Source organism: Cnephaeus nilssonii, assembly GCF_951640355.1.
Source record: "Cnephaeus nilssonii genome assembly, chromosome: 9".
NCBI classification, from domain to species: domain Eukaryota; kingdom Metazoa; phylum Chordata; class Mammalia; order Chiroptera; family Vespertilionidae; genus Cnephaeus; species Cnephaeus nilssonii.
Window position 1 is genome coordinate 16,668,229 of NC_137080.1, and position 12,808 is coordinate 16,681,036.

General features: G+C 42.5%; 1 pseudogene across 1 annotated transcript; it reads right to left on the minus strand.

The window, feature by feature from the left end:
- Positions 1-2,332: 2,332 nt before the first annotated feature.
- Positions 2,333-3,580, minus strand: LOC307105577 (eukaryotic translation initiation factor 5-like; annotated as a pseudogene). Its single transcript has one exon. The product of its transcript is annotated as a eukaryotic translation initiation factor 5-like (transcript).
- Between the last annotated feature and the right edge of the window lie 9,228 nt (positions 3,581-12,808).

Here is a 12,808-nt window from a genome sequence, read left to right on the forward strand (position 1 = left end):
GAACCAGCGTCATAGAAGCATTTAACAGACTGTCCAACCTATGAGGGAAGGTGGGGGGTGAGGGGGTAAGAGGTCAACCAAAGGACTTGTATGCATGCATATGTGCAAAACCAATGGACACAAATGGGGGGAGGGGGGAGGGCATATGCTGGAGGAGGGGGCGGGGAGAGGTAAAAGGGGGGAAAAGGAGACTTACGTAATACTTTAAAGAATAAAGAATTTAAATTTAAAAAAAGATTCAAACAACCATAACAAATTAGCAATGGCCCACTACATTTATCTGGAACTCAGTGCCACTACATGGTGAGTGGGTAGACTGGTTACAGGTTTTTGAGGTGCTCTGTAGGAAAGGCCAGATAGAGAAATATACATATGAATGAATGAATGAATGAATGAATGAATTATAAAACAAGCCTTTGCTCCAGGTGATCTTATGGTTAAGATTCTGGTTCTTAGAGGTGTTTAAAGTTCACCCTGTAATTTATCTGTGGCTCTCAAGCCCCACCTCCAAATATATTGGACAAGCCTATACATTCATGAGTAGCTTCCAGGTCCCTGCTGCTCCAAGCCACAAGGGACACAGATACAGACAGGGAGCAATTTTTTCCAAAAACCCCTGACCTGAAATTAAGCACCTTAGGTATGGGACTGATGCTGGATTTCCAATATAAATTGAAAATGGTAAAATAATAACAACAACAATACCAAAAGGAAATGGCATGGGATTTTTTTAATCCCCACTTTTTATGGAAAGGAATAAATGCAACAAGTTTCTTCTTTGAAAGTGATTTCTTCGATATAGTCAGAACCCATAACAAGTGAGTTTAAATTGGAAAAGGAATTCAGAAAAAGTTATTTTAAAATCTAAAGCCCAGGATGGGCTGGGCTGGGCCCTAGACTCCTGTATTTAGTGGCCATCACCAGACTACATGAGTACCTGATTATGTTCAACGTAAAATAAAAGACACCCTAAGTCTTCCACCAATATACAGGCTGACTTAGAAGTACAATTTTAGTTTTCTTTTTTTTTAAATATATATTTTTTTATTGATTTCAGAGAGGAAGGAAGAGGGAGAGAGAGATAGAAACATCAATGATGAGAGAGAATCATTGATAGGCTGCCTCCTGCACACCCCACACTGGGAATCGAACCCACAACCCAGGCATGTGCCCTGACTAGGAAATTGAACAGTGACCTCCTAGTTCATAGGTTGATGCTCAACCACTGAGCATGCTGGCCAGGCTAGTTTTCTTTTTAAATAAGAACTTTTTAAAAAAATCAAGTTTGAGACATAGCAACACTTATTCTGGCAAGATAGCAATCAATACCTATGTGTCCAAATGTAAAAGGCATTTTAAGAAAAAAGGCCATAGTATCAGAGAAAATCCACATTGAACAAAAGATACAATATAATTTAAGCCATCAGAGTAAAAGCTGAAAAATTATGCTGTTTTTGCACCTTTTCCTTCTTCCCTCAAATAAACTCATAGAAGTTACTATTATATCATATTAAATCATACCCCAAAGATTGAGAGGATTTTCTCAGCACAAAGCAATAGCTATATACACATAAAATGCTTATTTGTTAGTGTAATAATTTCCTTGGCTCATCTAATGTGTAATGCACATGTCTTTAAAGACTATAATTTGGGGCAAGTGTATGCAAACTGAAAAAAAAATTCAAGTTTCAAAACTATTTAAAACTATTTATAAGACACTCGGGTCATTTTTACTCTTAGTAAGATAAAGGTATTGCACATTCCACCTCGACATGGTAAGAATATACATTACCAGATGCCAATTTGAGGAACTAGCGATAAGACATAAAAAGTACTGAATTTATTAATGGCTGAATAAGATAATTACAAGTAAGTTTATGTTTACATTCTGCTGAAGACCTCTTTACAGCCCCAGCACCTAACAGTTTCGAACAGGATTCAAGAATTCTATCAGATTAAATGATAGTACAATGTTTTTAAAAGGAGCCTATTATTTCAGCTCAAGTCATTCAGAGCCAAAAATCTGAAGAATGACCAAAATCAAGTCTTTATTTTTATAACTGTATAAATGTGATCCAAATGTGTCCACCACTAATTTTTCAAAGGAAAACATGCTATAAATAAGCCAACTACATCTGCTCACTGATATGTGTGTGGACTCCTGCGATGTCTTGTTGGGCTTAATTACAGGCCACTCACAGCAATATGTTTTTAGTAGAAAGTGTAGCATGATGTGAAACCATGTTAGCTTTTGCCCATACATGCCGCACTTCTGGCTGATGAGGCAGAAAGACTCTCAGCGTTACAGTTAAGCTGGGCTGCACCCACTCCTTTAAATGACATCAGGATCAATGTCATTGTTCTTGTCAGACTTCACAGCTTCAACTTTTGGTACCCTGGCAGACTTTGAATATCTCATCTTCATCATCTTCTTCACTACCAGACTTCTCCTCTGCTTCCTTCAACCACTTTATAAATGGTTCTGCTTTGACACAAATCTCTTTGGCGAGTTCTTTTGAGACATATTGGAAAAGGTTTTTGAGGCTTTTCTGATCGGTTGATGATCACCTCCTACACCAAAAGGTCTGGGTCATACAGCTCCTTCAAGATATGTGGAAAACTGGAGATGAGCTGAGCTTGGTGCATTGCTACCACACACTCCAAACCATGAAGAAGGCATCGTTGAGCTTTTTTGTTGTTGTGACAAAATCGTAGGAAATGGCCCCTGTATTTCTTCATCTGCTCTTTAATCTTCTCATTAGAAAGAACTTCGGTCGAAAGAAGAGGGCCCGTAGCTTTTACATCCAGTCTTTCTGCTTCGGCAACAATTTGTCAAATGAGTGACGACACCCTCCTCTTTGTTTTTCTCGACAAAATCAAACAGGATATTGACCCCATTTTTCAACAGTCCTTTCAAATCATCACAGAGTGTCAGAACCTTGGCGTGGGCACTGATCTAATCCATTCTGCACCTTTGAATTTCCTCAGTTATATCCTCCCCCCAATCATCATCCTCTTCTTCTTCCACAGCATGTGGAGGAGGATTGATGTCCTTTGGTGGTGGTGGTAGTGGTGCCTCACTGCTGGACACGGAGCCATTTTCCTTGTCTTTGCCCTTCCTATTTTTCTTTTCCTTTCCTTCCTTTCCTGAACCACTGTCACTGTTCTCAGGTGGGTTTTTGAGAATGATGTGTCAAGCATGACTCGATAGCCACAGGCTTTACAAGAATCACCTGCTGTTTGCTTCTTTCGGTTGGCATGCAGCTCTGTTTCAGGATTCTCACACGCAGGACAGAGACCCAATTTTATAAAGAATCCATCCAACATGTCTTGCAGCTTATTCACCTCAAGAGATCCATTAACAATGTAACGGTGATTCTTAACATCAAACTGCTCCCGGCTCACAACCAAAATATTTAGTAAGATAGATTAGAGGCCAATTAAGTACCTTTGCAATGTCAACCATATTGCTTATGACTGTAGTGATTCCATTTGCTTTACCTTCACCCTTGGCAATCAGACGGGGCATCTTGCACTGATGGAACTGATCTGGCATGTTGTGGTTGACCTTGACAGACATTTTAGCTTATTAGTGGAGTTATCCATAAGATACACAACTTTTTAGTATCTTCTGTCTGTTGAAGAAGGGATGACATAAACAACTGCAAGAGTTCTTGGTCACTGACAAGAAAAGGTTTTCGCCACTGGGGCTGTAAGCTCCTTGCTTGTATGGTGTGTTTCCCCAATACAGGTACCAATGGCTGCACAACAGCTCGTTTCCCCCAAAGAAGACATAAACCCAACACCCAAGACTGGGATGAAGTGAGGCACCTGTGAACCCGAGGCCCAGGATGGAGGAGGCACAGCAAACAGCAGCAGCAGGGAGGGTTTCACACCCTTCAGCAACCGGGCCCAGTTACCTCTGGAATGTTCTTGCTCTGTGGCATGGGCTTTAGAATTCATTTATCAAAAGGAAGATGAACTAATCTAGATTAAATAGCCCTCTGTAAGTATTATATATAAACTAGAGGCCCGTTGCATGAAGATTCGTGCAATAGGCCTTCCTTCCCTGGCTGCCGGCACTGGTTTTCCTCCGGCACCCGGGACCTGGTCCGCAGAGGAGCCAAGCCTTCAGCCTTCAGTCTTCAGTCTTCGCTTAGGCGGAGCCTTCAGTCTTCACTCCGTGCCTGTTGGGTTAATTTGCATACTTTGTTGGGTTAATTTGCATACTCACTCCTGATTGGCTGGTGGGCGTCATGGAGGTACGGTCAATTTGCATCTTTCTCTTTTATTAGTGTAGATTGTCTTAGGGGAAGGGAGTAAATCAGGTGATCTTTAATTCCACTGCTTTTAGAACGTGAAAGAATTTAACTCAGTTGAATATATACTGAGTGTCATGTTAAAGCCCCACATTAGGCTGTGACTGCTTAAGTTTATGTTAGATATTTATGATGTACAAAAGGGAGGGATTTAGGTGCATGTATGTTATTAGACAGCAAAATTGGTTGGGAGGGAAAATAATGATTATGAAGTATTTTTTTATGATCTTTAGGTTAAATGCCAACCTGTCTATAGAATGGATCTATTTGGATATAGGGGTATGTACCATATCACCTCGCATTTAACGTTCCCTTTTTAAAATTTTTAAATTCTGTTTAAACCTCTCTGAATAAATTATAATTGTAGTACCTAAAGCTTTATATTTGCCTAACATAAGTGGTTTTCCACGGCCACTTCCATCCCTTCACCAAAGAAAGGAAAGCAAATCTGGAATGAAGGAGCTCTCTTGCTACAAACGGTAATAGAAGCAACACTACAATTTGTGGCTGAGGGCCTGAATTAGCCCCTGGCTCTGCTACTTATCAGCTGGTGACTGCAGGCAAATTATACTTACAATTCATATATATATATATATATATATATATATATATATATATATATATGTGTGTGTGTGTGTGTGTGTGTGTTTATGTACATATAAATTTACATATCTATATAATACTATGTTATATATCATTATGTAACTCTTCAATTCTCATTTTTCACATGTAAAATATGGATATTGATAATCACCATCTCTTATGAGATTATTCTGAAGACTAAATAGCTCTTAGACTATAAGCTTCCAGCACCTAGGTCTTTGTCTGGCACAGAATATAAGTTTAATAAATATTCATTATTGAATAAATGATCCAATATATTTTTCCATAATCACTTACAAACAATGAAAACTTGCACAACATCCTTGGTCTCAAATGAACTTCTGTAAACATGATATTTTTCTCAAGGATCATATAAACTGTACTAGAGGCCTGGTGAATGAAATTCATGCACGGGGGACGGGGGGGGGGGGGGGGGGGGGAGGGGATGTCCCTCGGTCCTGCCTGCACCCTCTCCAATCTGGGACCCCTTGAGGGATGTCTGACCGCCTGATCCCACTGGGATCAGGCCTAAATGGGCAGTCGGACATTCCTTTCACACTCCAGGACTGCTGGCTCCCAACTGCCCTCCCCTGCAGGCCTGGTCCCCCCCAACTGCCCTCCCCTGCAGGCCTGGTCCCCCCCAACTGCCCTCCCCTGCAGGCCTGGGTCCCCCCCAACTGCCCTCCCCTGCAGGCCTGGTCACCCCCAACTGCCCTCCCCTGCTGGCCTGGTCTCCCCCAACTGCCCTCCCTGCTGGCCTGATCACCCACAACTGCCCTCCCCTGCAGGCCTGGTCCCCCCCAACTGCCCTCCCCTGCAGGCCTGGTTCCCCCCCCCCCAATCACCCTCCCCTGCAGGCCTGGGTCCCCTCCAACTGCCCTCCCCTGCAGGCCTGGGTTCCCCCCACACACGACTGCCCTCCCTTGCTGGCCTGGTCTCCCCCAACTGCCCTCCTCTGCTGGCCTGGTCACCCCTAACTTCCCACAACTGCCCTCCCCTGCAGGCCATCTTGTGGTGGCCATCTTGTGTCCACATGGGGGCAGCCATCTTGTGTCTTGGTGTGATGGTCAATTTACATATTACTCTTTTATTAGATAGGATAATAGGCAAGCTTCATACTGTAGCTATAATCATAATTCTTTTTATTCTTATCCTAGGTAGCATTTGTTGGGATGTACTATGTGCCAAGCTCTGTGATAAGTGCCTCACATTCTTATCTCACATAACCCTCACAGTAATGCTGGGATGCAAGAAGAATAATTTTCCTCATTTTACAGATGGGGAGACCAAAGCTAAAAAAGGCTAAATAACTTTTGCAATGTCTCACAGCTAGTTATTGGTGGAACTCAAAACTCAAGAGAATACAGATATCTAAATCCAGAGCCCATGCTCATTGGAAAGAGCAAGAGTTTGGAGCAAAGAAGTCTAGGTTTGAGGACCAGTACTGCCCCTTATGAATATGAAAATATTGACATAAACTTAACTTTCCTAGCCTAAATAATCATATCTGAGAAAAATAAATCCTACCTTATAGGGTTATTGTGAGGACTAAATACACAACTGTAATTTACTTCCCTATTATTTTTGTGAGAGTAGTACCATATCTTACTAATAATTAAATACTGAGTACCTAGCATATAATAGACCTATAGAAAGTTCTGCTAGATAAACAGAATTTAATGGGAAATTCTGTTGTATAAACAGAATTCTGTTGGACAAATTAGTATCGACATGTTTTTTGTAACTATAAATCACTTTACAAATTCCAATTATTATCATTATCAACAACTTTACCATGTATTGACCAAGAGCCTCCAGGTTGTAGAATCTAAGTGATTCCCAAACTCTTCCAATGAGCCTAGACTCCCGTACAATACAAAGGTGACTTTGAACATCACTGCCAGTGAAATCCTGATCTAGGCCTTAGAATAGGAGACAAGTAGCTAGCTGGTCACCGTAATTACCAACAGATGATTTCAGAAATGAACTTTTTTTTAAGGAAGTAGTTGAAAAATCATTAGAAAAACATTCAAAATGTGGTCAACAGCAGGGACCCAGCATGAGGCTTGAAGCAAACAGTGGAATCTTTAGAAGCCCACTTTGTGTTCCCAAGGTCAGGGGAGCAGACAGAAAGCATATTGCAGCACTTAGCCACCACGGGAGCCAGAGTCCTCCCTCAGCCATCTCGGGTTTGGCAGGAAAAGGGATTATAACAAAAAACAAGGAAAGTGATAGCACCCAAAATATAAATATCACAACCATGATCCTTATCAGATATGGCATCTCAGCTACTACCGGCAACCCATTTACAAAACAAAATTTATCAAATGTCTCTTATTTTGAGATGAGAAGATGAAACTACGGCTGGCTAGCTGTATCCTGAGGCAGGGTATCTGAGAAGTGCTGGCCACCTACCTTGAGGCTGCAGTCAGTACATTGCTGGGCTTCAGTTGCTTAGAGCAGCAGATATTCGTAGGGCTTGGCAAAATCTAGAAAGACCCAGCCCCTGACCATTCTGTTTATGTGAATAAAGGTGCCAAACAAGAAATGGGCTGAGAAAATATCAGAAGGAGTTCAAATATTAGCTCACGAGAAGTTATAGGCATATGGTTTCACTTGTAAATCCTTCAGGATTAGTCAATTCTTTCACTTAAAAATATCTTTCATTAGATGACTCTGAACACAAAATGGTGGGGGGAGGGAGGGGCTTTATCTGGGTCAGAAATTCCTTTTGACCTGAACCTGAAATGCTACTTTAAAAAAATAACAATAATACATTTACTTCTAAATCCTTTCTTTCATGGAAATAATTACAATATATATCACAGTGTGTGTGTGTGTGTGTGTGTGTGTGTGTGTGTGTGTGTGTGTGTGTGTGTTGGTTTGTTTTGTTTTTGTTTTGTTTTGTTTTTTGCTAATTATAAAAGTATGCCTAGATGCTGAATGTAGAGTAACAGGGCTTTGCAGAGGCTTAGACTAAGGAGCTTTCTCCCTCTAAAATATACTCAAAACAAATTATATAGGTTGTTTCACAAAGACCATATCTCCCCAGACAATGAAACATACCAACTCTGAAAATAGCAAAGTAAAAGAAATACCTGCTAATAATAGAAAAAGAGATCAGCCATAATTCCATTATCCCTCTAAAGCAACTATTAACATTTTGGGTGCATTTACATCCAGACTTTTTTGGTGCATATATGTTATCTTTTGCATAGAGCTTATAAATACGAAACAAGGATCACACTACATGTACAGCTTTGCATTCTGCTCTTCTAAATTACTGCAATGAGCATCCTTGAACATAATTTTGGTATAGCCTTTTTCAACTTTCAGGAAGATGCTCTAGGTAAACTTAGAGCATGTTCTGAGTGTTTATTACGTGTCAAACACTGTGCTATACTTTATGAGCATTACCTTAATCCTTGCCGAAATCTTATAAAATAATCTATACTAGTCCCTTTTACAGATGTGAAAACTGAGTGGAGAGAGATTAAGTAACTTGCCCAAGTCCACACAGAAGTAACAGAGACATGATCCACACACATGCAGTCTGCCTCCAGAGTCAAGACTTCCACTGAGAATGTTGCCAGACTTGCCAGGTCTTCTAACATTCTCCCTCCCTAAAATGAGATTTTTCTCCATGAGAGATGCCATGTGCATGATCTGACCAAGCAGGCGTCCTCAAACTACAGCCCGCGGGCCACATACGGGTGTTTTTGCCGTTTTGTTTTTTTACCTCAAAATAAGATATGTGCAGTGTGCATAGGAATTTGTTCATAGTTTTTTTAAAACTATAGTCCGGCCCTCCAACAGTCTGAGGGACAGTGAACTGGCCCCCTGTTTAAAAAGTTTGAGGACCCCTGAACTAGAGAGTCCAACTTGACAACCTGGAAAGACTCATAAATCTGGACTTCCCCCTGCGTGCTCTGGGCTCAAGGTATCATCAACATGTAAACTCCCAGCCTGTGAGTTGCACCAAACAGCCCCCGAGTCCATCCTGTACATTTACTTCGAGGTCCCTTACAGCCCACAGCCTCGTAAAGGTACACTGCAGACAATTCCGCAGGCTCTTCCCCTAAGGTTGACTTTTATCTTGTTGCTTAAGAACGTGTATCTTTCTTTACTAAATTTATTTTCCTCCCATTTCTGCACACGAAAACTTGTCATCAAATGGTTCACAAAATTTAAGCTTAAGTGAAGATTAAGCCTATTGAGAAAACACACAAGAGCTTTAGAATCAGTTTTTGGAGAAGAAGAAGAAGAATTACTAAAGTTCTAAAAATCAGTTTTTAATGACACCCCACTTTATTATGAAGATTAGACGGCTGTTCTGTGCTCACACATGAAGATAGATACAAACAAAATATGATAGAGAGAAGCCCCCAAAGTGAGTCTGCAGTCTCCCAAATGGAGAACAGGATGTGTGAATAACATGAAAGGGGTTTTAATAGGTGCAGTTGCAAAGGCGGGAAACAGCATGCTGCCAAGAGAGGGAGGCTCGGTACAAAGGCAGGGCCTGGCGGTAATGGGATACAGCTGAAGGAGGGAAAACTCGAGATGAGTATCAGAGAAGACTTCCTGGCGGTGAGAACTGCTGGATTGGAGAATGGCCTCCCCAGGGAAGGGCGGGAAGCTCCCTCACTCAGGACACTGGAAACCGCACAGAGCCACACAGTGCCGGCCGCGGCGAAGGAAGAAACCCTGCACGAACAGAGGATGGACGGGATAACCTGCAAGGCCTTTTCTATCTGGAGTTGCTTTGATTACAGTAATGTAATCCTTCAGGGATGCAGGAAAGGCTGTAGGGGGTAGGGTGCTGTAAATTTTTGAGTGAACTTAATTCTGATGGAAGGTGCTGGATTGACATCCTAAGAGACAAAAGCTCTCTATTCACCCATACGGCATTGACAGAGATACGCTTCCCCACTGGACTTGAGCAAATGTGTCCTTAGTCCGGGCATTAAAGGAGAAGGAAAGCTGTGTCCTTTCACCCCTTGCGTCCTGGCTTCTCACAGCTTCACAACAACAAAGGGGTTATTAGTTTTAAACATTGGCCCTAGGGCTGGATCCCCTGCTTTCCCCACCCGAACAATCCAAAGGCTACATTTTGAAGGGACCACATAGAATTTTTTTAAGCTTCCATCTGGGAAGCATTAAAATAAGCAAACCGCTTTCAAAGGATGTGTGGAAGCAAGCCTTGGTCCCTCTTATTCTCTTTCCTACACAGACAGATGGATGGATGGGTAGATGGGTTTGGATATAATTCCTACATACCCGCTGCATCTAAGTCTTTAATGAGAGAGCTTTTAACATAGCTTCCTGTTCCCTTCCTATTTTTTTTTTTACCATCCATCTCCTTCCATACTTTTTCTTCCAAAGAATAATTTTTGTCATTCCTTAAATTTGTTTGGAACATGCCAGAATAATGGATTCTAGTCGTAGGAAGTTCGAGTACAGACCCCCCTGCCCCCCAAGTACTAAGCCAGTTTATTGAGATCTCTTGAGCTCTACTGTACATGGCTCCTGAGTTGCTGATTTCTGACTTTCTTCACTTGAATTTTACAGAAATAACCTCAAAGTACTGGCAAAGTTCTGCACATAAACCAAATAGTAACATTCATCCGAGACCCAGCTCTTTGATCTTCTCTGAAAAAATATGTGTAAATTTGGGTGTTTTGTTCTCTATAACTTTCTTTTGCCTGAGCCAGACATCATTGGCATGTCCACGTAGTTACCCATCCCCCTGCTATTTGAAGCCTTGGTCTCATTATGTCTCCAATACAGATATTTCCTCTGCTTTTCTAGAGGCAGTGAGAGCAGAACACATGCTGCCTTTTCATTGTACATCAGGCCGAGTAGACCTAACCAGCCATTTCTCCCATCCAGATGGATGCAAACCTCAGACAGGCAAAACCTTCCATTCAGGCAGTAGGAGGTGTGATCGAGTTTGCCCTGCGTCTCAGTGCTGACCTCAGGGATATTAGGCATAAAAGAAAATTCCAGTATTGACAGCCTCCCATTTTGTGATTGTTAACAAAATTCCCTGCGTGTACCTACAATGAACATATTCGATTACTAACTTTCTATAGAAAGTTCCTCTTACACTTGAGTGGACTTGGGTGAAAACAAAGCTTCATGAGTGGCCCCAAAAGGGTTCAGATGGTATCCTAGCTGATGCTTGCCAACAGAGGTTGGAACTTGTTTTCCCCCTCTGTGTTTAAATAACCAAGCACCAACTCAATGAGAGAGCGAGCTGAATTTGTCAGGAAGTAGTTGTTACCTTTGATTTCCTGCTCCTTCACTGCAGACAAAAGCCTGCTATATAGTTACCTCCAATTGGCGTATGGTGTACATTGCAGACCACAGTGTAGGTGAGTAATGAATCCTGTAGGAATCTGAGTGACCTGACCCAAGACCCCACTCACAAGTGGGCAGACAACCTGGAGCCTACAAACACATTGTTTGCAAGTTAGTGAAAAGCAATTTTAAAAAACTAAAATCACAGAAAAAATAGAACACAGTGAATCTCCAATGGTGAGTGATTATTTTCATGGCTAAGAAGAAACTGATTCAACACATATAATGCCCAGGGGTAAGCCATGGTCAAATATAAGAAATACACCTTTGTGAATAATTACCTCCTCGTATCCGCTTACTGCCCAAAGGTCTCCTGCTTCAGCACTTATGTATCTCCACACCTAAACCAGCTAGCAAGAGACAGTTTCCTTGAAAAAATACCTGACGTAAATGTGTAATATAGTAGAGCTGTGATAACCCTTCCATGACCCCTGGAATAAATGTATCACTCTATCTGCAGACACTCAGCACATTGACTCCCTTGTACTTCTAACATTGCAGCCAATGAATTACCGCTTGGTTAGTCCTTCAGTCCTTAACAAGGAATGCGGTTTGCCAAGAGTGCCTCTCCTGAACTGCAGGACCACAGCCTTCTGGGGTGGAGCACGGCTAGCACAGTCCGTGTACTATAAGTCAGTGAGCTCCAACACATGTGATAGGAGGCCATGGCCTTGCATGTCTATGTCTAACCCACTGGCCACCGCATGGCTGAGGTAGTGTCTTGGGTCCAGAGATCAGGCTCTTAGCCAAAGGAACCCGATGCCTTTGTACGCAATCACTGTCACATGGTTCTTATTTTTAACTAGAGGCCCGTTGCATGAAGATTTGTGCAAAAGGCCTTCCTCACCCTGGCTTCTGGCACCAGTTTTCCTCTGGCACCCGGGACCTAGGCCTTGGCTCTGGCCACTGCCTTCTGCCTTCGCTCTGGCCAGAGTCTGCCGCCTTTGCTGCTGACTCCGGCCAGAGTCTGCCGTCTTATCTTCACTGCAGACTCTGTCCAGAATCTTCCATCTTCGCTGCAGACTCAGGCTGGAGTCTGCCATCTTTGTCTTTGCTGCAGACTCCAGCCGGAGTCTGCCCTCTTCGCTGCTGACTCCGGCCAAAGTCTTCTGTCTTCATCTTTGCTGCAGACTCCGGCCAGAGTCTGCCCATCTTCGTCTTCGTTGCTGACACTGGGTGGAGTCTTCTGTCTTCGTCTTCCCTGCGGCCAGAGTGCCACTCCTGTAGATCCCTTCGCCCCCCACCCTCCCTCTCATAGCAGGCGTCCTGCCCCACCCAGCCACTCCGTGCCTCAAGCGGCTGGGTGGCAGGGCCGCTACCATCTTTGTTCTTCTAATTTGCATATTCCCTTCTGATTGGCTGGTAGACATCATGGAGGTACGGTCATTTTTGCATCTTTCTCTTTTATTAGTGTAGATTCCCTCATAAGGAGACTTTCCGTTCAACTGCATCTCCTACATAATAAAGAAGCTCTTATTCTGAACAAATGTCATGAGCTAATAAAGAGTTTCTATATTGCCCTAGAG